We start from the raw sequence: 12,500 nt of genomic DNA, 5'->3' as shown, positions 1-12,500 counted from the left end.
TTTAACATTATTAACCAGGATGGAAATTCATGCTAGTCTTTTTAACTCTGCAAAAAAACTATTTTTGAACATGAAATGGATGTTTGCGCAAAAATGTCATTGCTTTTGAAGAAATACACACTGCAGTTGTCTTGTTGCATTGGTACAGCAGTCTGGGTCTGGATCTGGTTCTGGCTCTGGTTCTGGATCTGGTTCTGGATCTGGTTCTGGATCTGGTTCAGTGTCTGGCTCTGGTTTTGGTTCTGGTTCAGTGTCTGGTTCTGTGTTTGGTTCTGTGTTTGGTTTTGGTTCTGGCTTTGGGTTTGGTTCTGGCTCTAGTTCTGGTTTTGGCTCTGGTTCTGGTTGTGGTTGTGGTTGTGGTTCTGGTTCTGGTTGTGGTTGTGGTTGTGGTTGTGGTTCTGGTTTTGGCTCTGGTTGTGGTTGTGGTTCTGGTCTTGGTTCTGGTTCTGGTTGTGGCTCTGGCTCTGGCTCTGGTTCTGGTTCTGGTTGTGGTTGTGGTTTTGGCTCTGGTTCTGGTTCTGGTTGTGGTTCTGGTTTTGGCTCTGGTTGTGGTTGTGGTTCTGGCTCTGGTTGTGGTTCTCGCTCTGCCTCTGTGTTTGGTTCTGTGTTTGGTTTTGGTTCTGGTTCTGGTTGTGGTTCTGGTTTTGGCTCTGGTTGTGGTTGTGGTTCTGGCTCTGGTTGTGGTTCTGGTTTTGGCTCTGGTTGTGGTTCTGGTTGTGGTTCTGGTTTTGGCTCTGGTTGTGGTTCTGGCTCTGGTTCTGGTTGTGGTTGTGGTTGTGGCTCTGGTTCTGTGTTTGGTTTTGGTTCTGGTTCTGTGTTTGGTTCTGGTTCTGGTTCTGTGGGTTTCTGGTTCTGTACCTGCAGTGCAGTTTATGTAAGTGTTGCAGAAAATAACGCCTGTCCTTGCATTTCCCAATTACACATTCCCAGATCAATTAAAGTGTCAGGTTTGATTTGATCCCGATGCATTAGCATGTCAGGCGCGCTGGAGACGAGGCGCTGTGCCATTCTGGATAAATCACTGTCAGCTGACGCCGCACATTGTATTGTCATTGTGTCAGTTTGAAGAATAATGCAGCAGAAACACTCTCGCTCCAGAACCGCAGAAACACACACCGACACACACGCCTGAAGCTCACACTCCTCTTATTCTCCTTCTCTCAGGTTCAGAATCTGCAGAGAATTCACTCTCTATTGGACCCTCTCAAACTCTTCAGATCCGGCCAGTAGAACTATCATTAACTAATTCACCTTTCAAATTGCTCTGTTGACTTTCTAGTGCGAGTTTCCTATTGCACGGCAGAATAATTACAGTAATAATTCACGACAAACGATCATTTACTCTTGCTTTGTTCCCAAACGTGGGCTATATGACCCGCCTATAGCCAACTATACATTATATGGGTCAAAATTATCCATTTTTCTTTTATGCCAAAAATTATTAGGATATTAAGATCATGTTCCATAAAGATATTTAGTAAATGTCCTACCGTAAATATATAAAACATGGATTTTTGTGAGTGAATGCAGCACAATCGTGAACATAAATGCACAACTTTAAAGGAGATTTTCTCAATGTTTACATTTTTTTGCTTCTCAGATTCCAGATTTTCAATAATTGTGTCTCGACCAAATATTGTCCTATCCTAACACACCACACATCAATGGAGAGATTATTTATTCAGCTTTCAGATGATGTATTAATCTGACCCATGTGACTGGTTTTGTGGTCACATAGAGGTGGATAAAGTACACAACTCCCTTACTTGAGTAAAAGTACAGATACTACTGGTCAAATATTACTCCGTTACAAGTAAAAGTTGTAAAGACCAATGTTTACTGAAGTAAAAGTACAGAAGTACTCGTTTTTAAAAGTACTTAAGTATCAAAAGTAAATGTCGATGCATTGTTTTTATTATTGTTGCATACTTACATGCCTATGAATCTATGCCTGCTACCCTCATATCAATATCACATGTATTTCTATAACACAGTTCCAGTCGTGGGATTGAATAAGTCACTCAATAACGTCCACAATGGTTTCGGACACACAAATGGCTGTTCCCAGCTTTTTGGCTTTGTTCGCCTTTGAATATGTTAGTCTTGTTATCTATAAGCTAGTGTGCTCCAAAACAATGACAAAATTCACATTTAGACCAAACCCAACGTTGAAAACTGAAAATCATGTTGATGTCAGAATCCAATGTCAGATTGACGTTAATCTCCAACGTTGGACAGACGTTGTGTTGTGGTTGAAAATCGGTTGACGTCAGAAACCAACATCAGTCGAGTTCTGACGTCAACCAGACTTTCATTTACAACACGAATCATCCCTGACGTTACTACTCTCTACTCGAGGACCTGGACAGAAATGCAGTGGAGTAAAAAGTACAATATTTGTCTTTCAAATGTAGTGAAGTTAAAGTAAAAGTTTCCAGAAAAAATTATACTCAAGTAAAGTACAGATACTCCAAAAGTGTAGTACTCAAGTAAATGTACTTTGTTACTGTCCACCTCTAGCTGGTCCAACTCATCGGTACAGTCTCCATGGCTGTGTCCTCAATAGATACTACGTAGTATCAACCCGATCACACTAAATGCGTCTCTATAGCACACTCTATAGCGTCTATATAGTGTTTATCGTGCAATGTATACGCGAAAATGAGTTTTTACGTGCATATGATACTCATGTGTTTTTTTTATGGTAGGTTTACTAGTGGTGTGGGGTGTGTGTATTACACGCAATGAAGTGTGTCAAATGCACGTAAAAACTCATTAACGCGAATAAATTGCACGATAAACACAAGATGTGAGATGTATTTTCATGAGATCGGGCTGGTAGTGTGTTCTGCAGTTCTGAACCTGAATGCACAGATACCCGCATTACCAACTACATTTGCATTGAAATATGAAGTATACAAATAAATGAAATGTTGTATCATGCTCAATTTAACCTTCTATTTCCAGTGTGAAAAAATTAACTTATATATAATTATTATATATAATGTACATTATTTTTTAATTAAATCATTAATACATTATACACAATATACATAAAGTAATACATAATACATTCTAATAAATTATATAAAATAGAATATTGATATTTTAAATAATAAATCGAAGATGTGTTATATTTATATTTATTTTAAAGATGATAACTGAATGCCATTCGCTTAACATGAGGTCATGTGACAATGTTGCACACTAGTTTACCGTATAATAACTATAACTCACTATGTAAAAAAATATATATTTTACCAAAGTTCGTTAGAGTATGTTTTACAAGACAATATTTTTTTTTTTTTTTTTTTGCCTTTCTTTGCAATGATTTGTGAAATTGTCAAAAAACCAATTGTTTTCTAGTGAACTGCAGAGTATTCAAAATAAGTATTCATTCTGAAACGCTACTCAGAAGTGTGTCCAGTATAGTGTGCTGGTGTGTGTTCAGCTCATCAGATCACTGACACACACTGACACACACTGATGCAGACGAGGCCGAGGGTGCTTTGACTTCATCGAGTGTGTCAGAGTCGGTCAGGACCTTCCCGACAGATATAAACACCCATCATGACTCGCTCTCAAAACACATCAGCCCGTGTTTCATCCTCAGTCCATCATCCGCAGGAACCGGCCGCGTGACTCCGTGCGATTATTGATCCGGGTCTTTTATTAGCAGCCATGGCGCAGTTTCACTGGCGGATCGGAGGAATGTGTGGAGGAGAGATGTCATCTGATGATGCAGTCTATGATCATGTGATCTGATGTGATGTCATCTATGATGATGTGATGATGTCCCAGATACCGGCTGATGTGGAAAGTGCTGATCACTTAATCTTACACACTTCTGCAATCTGACCAACATCTCATGTGCATTTCTGCTGGTTAGCATCAATACTGTGTGGTGTTGAATAAACACACACTTTGGCTTTTTGTTTTCTATGCACTGATTAAGTAATTAGCTGTGTTTGAGTTATGCATCACTTTTACACACACTTGATGTTAGTGATTTGAACAAACCTTTAACACTAAATAATAAGATTGGGAACGGGCCGATTGTTTGTGCAATGATTAATTGGTCTACAATTGGTCTGCTCTGCTCTGATTGGTCAGATGACTCAGTCTGTTGTGATTGGTCTGCTCTGCTCTGATTGGTCAGATGGCTTAGTCTGTTGTGATTGGTCTACTCTGCTCTGATTGGTCAGATGGCTCAGTCTGTTGTGATTGGTCTGCTCTGCTCTGATTGGTCAGATGGCTCAGTCTGTTGTGATTGGTCTGCTCTGCTCTGATTGGTCAGATGGCTCAGTCTGTTGTGATTGGTCTGCTCTGCTCTGATTGGTCAGATGGCTCAGTCTGTTGTGATTGGTCTGCTCTGCTCTGATTGGTCAGATGGCTCAGTCTGTTGTGATTGGTCTGCTCTGCTCTGATTGGTCAGATGGCTTAGTCTGTTGTGATTGGTCTGCTCTGCTCTGATTGGTCAGATGGCTCAGTCTGTTGTGATTGGTCTACTCTGCTCTGATTGGTCAGATGGCTTAGTCTGTTGTGATTGGTCTGCTCTGCTCTGATTGGTCAGATGGCTCAGTCTGTTGTGATTGGTCTGCTCTGCTCTGATTGGTCAGATGGCTCAGTCTGTTGTGATTGGTCTGCTCTGCTCTGATTGGTCAGATGGCTCAGTCTGTTGTGATTGGTCTGCTCTGCTCTGATTGGTCAGATGGCTCAGTCTGTTGTGATTGGTCTGCTCTGCTCTGATTGGTCAGATGGCTTAGTCTGTTGTGATTGGTCTGCTCTGCTCTGATTGGTCAGATGGCTCAGTCTGTTGTGATTGGTCTGCTCTGCTCTGATTGGTCAGATGGCTCAGTCTGTTGTGATTGGTCTGCTCTGCTCTGATTGGTCAGATGGCTTAGTCTGTTGTGATTGGTCTGCTCTGCTCTGATTGGTCAGATGGCTTAGTCTGTTGTGATTGGTCTGCTCTGCTCTGATTGGTCAGATGGCTCAGTCTGTTGTGATTGGTCTGCTCTGCTCTGATTGGTCAGATGGCTCAGTCTGTTGTGATTGGTCTGCTCTGCTCTGATTGGTCAGATGGCTTAGTCTGTTGTGATTGGTCTACTCTGCTCTGATTGGTCAGATGGCTCAGTCTGTTGTGATTGGTCTGCTCTGCTCTGATTGGTCAGATGGCTCAGTCTGTTGTGATTGGTCTGCTCTGCTCTGATTGGTCAGATGGCTCAGTCTGTTGATGGTCTGCTCTGATTGGTCAGATGGCTCAGTCCGTTGTGATTGGTCTACTCTGCTCTGATTGGTCAGATGACTCAGTCTGTTGTGATTGGTCTACTCTGCTCTGATTGGTCAGATGACTCAGTCTGTTGTGATTGGTCTACTCTGCTCTGATTGGTCAGATGGCTCAGTCTGCTGTGATTGGTCTACTCTGCTCTGATTGGTCAGATGATACAAACAGTGATATGAACAGAGTCCTTGTCCTTTTGAAGTTCATACAAAATGAATTCACAGCACTGACAAAGTCTTTTTGATATAAGTTGATGAATTATGTTGCTATGACTTAAATTATTTTTGTTCCAGTACATGAATGAAACTTCCTGTGTCTTGTTGTATTGACTGTACATGTAATTGAACTTATTCTCATAATGCAATGACTAACTTCATCTCGATAATTTTCATGTCATACTTTCAATAATCAAGTTATTAAGCTTGAAGTGTCTGATCTTAACCAGAGCTGATTTATTCATATTTTTTAAACCCTTTTATAGAAATGCTTCCTTTTCATGCATATTCATGTTTAAAGTTACAGAGTTTATTATTATTCATGGCTCTGAATAGCAGGAATGACCCGAGAGAGCGAGTGAGACGTAAAAGAAGAATGAAAGCGACTGCATAGCTCATGCTTTAGCGTCTGGAGGGAGATTCATCCGCTCTGCTGCTGGAAACTGTGTAGAAAAGCACAGATTCCTGACAGGAATTCAGAGTCAACTTCATCTTTGAAGTGGAAGAGAACGAGAAGAACGCTTTCCAGGTTTATAACGCGAGCGTCTCCCAGGAGAGAGAAATCCTGCGAGTCTTTAATGTCTCGTCTTGTAAACAGCAATCAGAGCAAATGAGTTTCTCCTGTTTCTCAGCTGTTGTTCAGACTCATTTCTGTGTGTATATATAGATTAAAGAGTGAATCTGAGACCCGAACATTATCAGGAAGCTATTCCAGAGTTTAGGAGACAGATGTGAAAAACGCTCTCCCTCCTTTAGTGGACTTATCCCACAGGAACTACAGGACGTCCAGAGTTTTGTGCCTTAAAGATGCAAGAACAGATCGAGATCGGTGACCCGCTGAGAGACTGAAGCTCTCTCTCTCTCTCACACACACACACACACACACACACACACACACACGCACTGAGACTCTGAAACGAGAGAGAGAGAGAGAGAGAGGAGAGAGAGAGTGAGCGAGAGTGTGTGTGTGTGTGTGTGCGTGCGTGCGTGCGTGCGTGTGTGTGTGTGTGTGTGTGTGTGTGTGTGTGTGGAGAAGTGACAGCGGGAGACATGAGAACTAACAGATCTGTGTGTGTTTAAAGACTGAGCACCACAGATGGGGGGATTATTAAATTAATATTATTTGATTATTATATTAATATTTAATATTATAGATGATTTACCAGTGGGTGATTTTGACATTAATATTAATGAATGAATAGTACATATTTAATAGTAAATATTATTTGATAATTATATAAAAAATTATTGATTTTAATTCACTCGTTGGTTTGAGGAAGAGATGAAACGTGTCATCATTTTCTATAAAGGAAAAGCCTCAGATTTCAAAGATGTACAGACTTCAAAGATCATTTGACATGATTTTAGCAGATGAAAAAAACGCTTTCAGAAACAAATACTGTCCGCTAGTGTGTTTTTTTCTGTGTGTTCGCCGCATCAAGATTAATTTCATATTTCATCTGTTGTATAATGTACAGTCCACCTAGATCACGGCAGACTGATGTAAGTTGACAAACTGAATGCGGATCTTCTTCAAACGTCTCAGTGACATTATAAAAGTGACAAAAAAAATACATTTTACATTTTAAATTTTAAATTTGGGTTTGTCTGTATTTGACCCAAAATTGGGTTAAAACAACCCAGCATTTTTTCGAGTGTATCTTGATGAATCAATCACAGTCCATCAAGAACATGAATAGAGTCAAGTCACTTTTAATTCCATGTTGACTTTCATCTGGTTCATTTTGAAATCAAGAGACGTTAAACGAGAGCATACATAAGCCATAGTTTAGTTTACAGTTCAGCGGAAATGTTTGACAAAAGGGTGTTACTTACACACTCTAAAAAATGGGTCAAATATGGACAAACCCAGGCATTGGGTTACATTTTTAAATTGCCTTTTTGATCCAACGTTTGGGTTTGTCCATATTTGACCCAAAATTGGGTTAAAACAACCCAGCATTTTTTAGAGTGTACAAATATATGAATTATAGTATGATGGAGATTAAAAACAATTTGATGGGGACATCAACATTATATTATCACGCCCCTAAACATGATGATGCAGAACAAAACGATTGGTTGCGTTATCAGTTCTCTTGGGCATAATGATAGCACATAATGTGGTAATATTACATGTTTACACATCTTTATGTTAACCGTTCTGACATATTTAGTGTGTTAATATTATTAACACTGAATGAGTTCAAATGAACACAAAAGTGGTCCTGGAGCTCACCCAAGGATGTGTTAAAATTGAACACAGGTTGTGTTATTTTTAACACATTCTTTCTAAAAGCACTGTATAATGAAGGTGACTTGACTTGACAGATGCAATATTACGCTTGCGTTTTATCTCTCAACTCTTTATGTTCAGTTAAGAAAAAACTGGGCGTTTTGACATGATTTTCTTTGAATATGTCTGTTCAAGCACTAGAAGACGAGAAGGAGAGTTCAATTCAGGATATGCGCGCTAATGCTGAATAATAATCGAGTTATTGAGTTTCCTTTCGCATCTTCTTGATCTTGAATATTTAAATGTAAAGTTTTCGTGATGATGCCCGTCAACTATCCCGACTGCACACATCCATCAAGCCGGATCAGCGTCATGTCGTAGCCGTGTTCCCGGGCCGGGGTGAGACGAGGACGAGCCGGCGAGGACGAGCCGACGCGGACGCGCGCGCTGGATCCAGCTGATGATGAATGCTCGTAGATTGCTGTGTCATAACGACGGCCATTACCGAGTGCCGACGAGTGTGTGAGAGTCTTTGACTTACCTCACATTACCCGGTCCATATCACCACAGGTCAGTCCCCAGCACATTAACACAATTAATACTCCGCCATAACCTTCGTGTGGCTCATACGAGCAGAAAGAGTTCCCGCCATGACTGATGATGACACAGAAGACCATTATCAGAGGACACACACGTGTGCCGCTGTGTTCAGTGTGTGTGTGTGTGTGTGTGTGTGTGAGAGAGAGAGAGAGAGACTGTACGGGTCCGCCCTGTTGGTATTATTTGTGTAGCCTATTAGAGATGTTTTTTTCAACTGCTTACACACAGTAACCCCCCCCCCCCCCACACACACACACACACACACACACACACACACACACAAACACAAACAAAATATCACAAACACACCTCAAAGCAAACATTTGTCTTAGGATGCAAACACCTTTGCCATAATATTGTATTTTTGGATATCATCCAAAACACAGTTATTCAAAACCTAAAGCTCTTTCTTTCATGAAACATGTACAAGATTGAAAGTAATTGTCAGAGAGATTTCACGGTAAACACAAAAGCAAGATTCAAACCAAACTAATTTTTTTACTGTAAGCATTTGTGGTTATGAATACAGTATTACACAGACTGAAAACCTATAAGTTCACCTTTAACCTTTTTATAGTCCTATTCTAAAGCCATGATTGGTTTGTGTTCAGTAAAGCAATGAATGTTTGCACGTGTGTGTGTGTGTGTGTGTGTGTGTGTGTGTGTGTGTGTGTGTGTGTGTGTGTGTGTGTGTGTGTGTGAGTGAGGCTTTAAATACCATTTTTGTGTGTTCTACATAGAGAATTGTGTGTTGTGGTTTGCAAAAAGTTTTTTATGAAATTGAAAACCGAGTCGAAGGCCGAGAATTAGTGTATGGTTTTGCATATTTGGTGTGTGTTTCTGGTGTTTGAGTGTCAGGTTTCAGAAATATTTTGTGTGTAAGCAGTCAATCATGTAACTGCACTAAAACACACTCAGAATATTTAGCACTCACATTCTCCTCAGACAATAGTTTTGTATATGTTTTCTGCACCGCTGAAATCTCACATTTCTTCCACTCTAAAGCTCTTTTAACCACACGTGACCTTTGCAGTGACCGTCATCCTCTGACCCCTGATATCAGCCGTGACCTTGATAAATGGTTTCGGACACTTTTATGATTTCCACATGGATAATCTACGGAGTGTGTTGCTCTCCGCGGGGCCGACGGCTGTTCATCAGTCTGAGAGATGGAGCTCCTCTCCTTCATGTGGACGGCATGCTGTGCTTATCTCTCAGAGGACCGGCTGGAGGCTCTGCACTAGTTTTAGGCCCCATCCACACTACTGCGTTTTCCTTTAGAAACGGAGACCTTTTGCTACGTTTGCACCTCCCGTCCAGACTATAGGATGGATACCCGACCCGAACCCGACGGGCCGGGCCGGGTTCGGACAGATATTTAGAAATGATGTTCGGGTTCGGGTCGGGCTCGGTCACATCAGCGCGATAAGGCATTGAACATTTTAAATTTAAAACAGCTTATTATGTAGGTAGCCGATGTGCCTGATGCTTTCACTTGATGCAAACGTTCGTTTTTGTGATTAAAATACATGTAAAATATTACCATAACATCTGTCTTCCTGTGTGCGGACATTTGTTTATGTAGCCGTGACAACGAAACACGTGCATAGTGTGCGCGCCAGGTGTTAAGAGCGCTTGTTGCTCCGCGCGCTGATGCGCTTGTCCTGTTGACATTTCCGATTGCCTTCCTACAGTTGCTTAATAAAAGCGGGCTTTCCACACAAACAAACGTACAATTGTCATTAGTATGAGAAAAAAATGGGATTTTAACTGTCGGTCTCGGGTCGGGCTCGAACATAAATATCTTTATGCCTGTCGGGCTCGGGTCGGGTTCGGTTACTGCTCTGTCGGACGCGGGCCGGGCTCGGACTGAAAAATTCGGCCCGATCCGCACTCTAGTCCAGACTACAACGGCAAAAACGAAGACCTAAAATGGAGAATTTTAAAAACGCTCCGACCCCGTTTTGCGTTTTGAATCTCCGGAGGGCGTTTTAGTGAAGACGGTCAAAGCGGAGGACTTTAGAAACGCTGACGCAGAGGCTCACGCTCGGCTCTATGATCGGGTGTCATCAGTCATGGCGTATCCTTCCCTGATTCGTCAGACACCCATCACATGACCCGTCCGCGGGAAGAAAACATACACAAACAGCCTGGACTACGTAACGTTAGCGACTGCAACATGGATAACGAATCACAAGCGTTACTGACGTTGATGTCTTTGCTAGCAGCTGTTGTGCAAGTAAATAATGCATTTTACAACGCTATCACTGCCTACATGTTTACACCGGCACGCGCACGCCCAGTGTTGGTGAGTGGTCACGTGATCCGCATTTTCAGTCGTTTTAATGTGGACGGAGATCGATTCTAAAACGCTGGTGTGGACGACGGAGATCGTATTCGTTTTAATTCTCCATTTCTAAACTAAAACGCAGTAGTGTGGATGAGGCCTTAGGAATTAGATTATTATTGTGTTACAAACCACTGCTTGAAATGAAATTTAAATGAAATATACTTTATTGTAGGGAAATTTGTAATGGACTCCATAGCCAGCATTTCGCAAATACCTGATACTGTGCATTCAAAAAAATTACTCAGAATATTCATACACATCATCATAAACATAAAAATTAATTGACTTCACTAATTCATGTTCAACAGTCTAAGGCCCTGTTTACACGAGAACGCTCGCGGGTGAACACGTAAAAATATTTTCTCGGATGTGCCTTTCGTTTACACGGCGACGGCGTTTTTGGGGCTTAAAAACGCAAAAAAGTGAAACCACCCTCCAGAGTGGAAATCTTAAAAACGCTCCACCGTCGCGTTCCCGTCTAAAGGGTAAAAACGGTAAAAACGCAAAAGTCTGCTAGACAGTGAAGGCGTCGCGTACGCGTTTACGTCACAGGCATGCGCCAGTACAGGAAAATAACAAAACATTAGCAAACTAAAATAGCATTAATTTCATTGACAAAAATAAATAATAAATCTGTCATTTTTGAGCGACACGTGAAGAGCGCCGAGGGTTAAAGCAGGAGCTTTACCGTATTAAACATGACAAACTGTGTCAGCGTCTCTTTCACTTTCAGTGCTCCACATCGCCACCTAGCCGTCTGGAGTGCACACTACATCCAATCTCACACACTTTTGCGTCACCATATGCACGAGATTCCCCCCATAACGCTCGTCTAAACGCAGAATAAACAGTGATAACGCAACGCCACTTTTGCATTTTCTCTTCAGATCGTTTCCGTGTAAACAGCCTAATTGAGACCGGTACAAACGAGTTTTTGAACCTGTTCTGTTTATAACGGAGAGTTCTGTACATGAGACGGGTCGCATAAAATACATTTAGCCTCATTTAATGTGCATTGCTCATACAGAGTCTGAGTAGTCTTTCAGATCAATCATTTTCATTGAAAATTATGAAATTTGCTCGACAGAAAATCTCCGTCTCACATCCACAGATGTATTACAGTTTATTCTGGAGAAAACCGGACATTTAGGTATAAATGACTGACGTGTTACATAACCGATCACATCTTGTTTGTTTTTACTGTTTGTGTCATAATTAACCCCAAAATCAAAATATATATATTTTTCATTTCATTTTATTCATTCACGAGGAGGAATGTGTTTTATTCATTCTTGTTATATATCTCATTAATAAACATTTCATTAATTCTTGTTATGTTTTTTCAGAATTAATCTTGAATTTGTCATTTAAAAAATCACTAAATTTAAAATTAAACATTTAATTTCATGAATTTAAAAAATTCATTAAATCATTAAAAGTGTATAATTATTTTTTTAATTGATTCTCATTAGTGTGAAAGGGTAATTATTACAGTAAAATATCATTTTAATTTCTTTAAAGTAAAATCAAAATCACTTAAAGGTTAAAAAAAGTACAATTAAAAATGTAATTAATATTTTACAATATAAATAGTGTCTTCTTTTAGAGAGAATTATAATATAAAGAGTGTGTGTGTGTGTGTGTGTGTGTGTGTGTGTGTGTGTGTGTGTGTGTGTGTGTGTGTGTGTGTGTGTGTGTGTGTGTGTGTGTGTGTGTGTGTGTGTGTGTGTGTGTGTGTAAAAAATATATTAACATAAATGAATATAATATATCATACATAAATAATTTTTATAAAAATGTATTTCAATTATTATTATA

The 12,500-nt window shown here is 40.4% G+C and overlaps 1 long non-coding RNA gene across 1 annotated transcript in view; it reads left to right on the top strand.

Moving 5' to 3' along the window:
• Nucleotides 1-8,165: 8,165 nt before the first annotated feature.
• LOC306992829 overlaps nt 8,166-12,500 on the top strand; it is a 10,044-nt gene continuing 5,709 nt past the window's right edge. The window contains exon 1 of the long non-coding RNA XR_013796346.1: nt 8,166-8,302. This is a non-coding gene — a long non-coding RNA (uncharacterized lncRNA). The remainder of the gene's footprint in view (nt 8,303-12,500) is intronic.

The sequence above is a fragment of the Phoxinus phoxinus genome (assembly GCF_949152265.1).
Source record: "Phoxinus phoxinus genome assembly, chromosome: 24".
NCBI lineage: Eukaryota > Metazoa > Chordata > Actinopteri > Cypriniformes > Leuciscidae > Phoxinus > Phoxinus phoxinus.
Note: the sequence above shows the minus strand (reverse complement) of the source record. Positions and strands in the feature narration are given on the sequence as shown.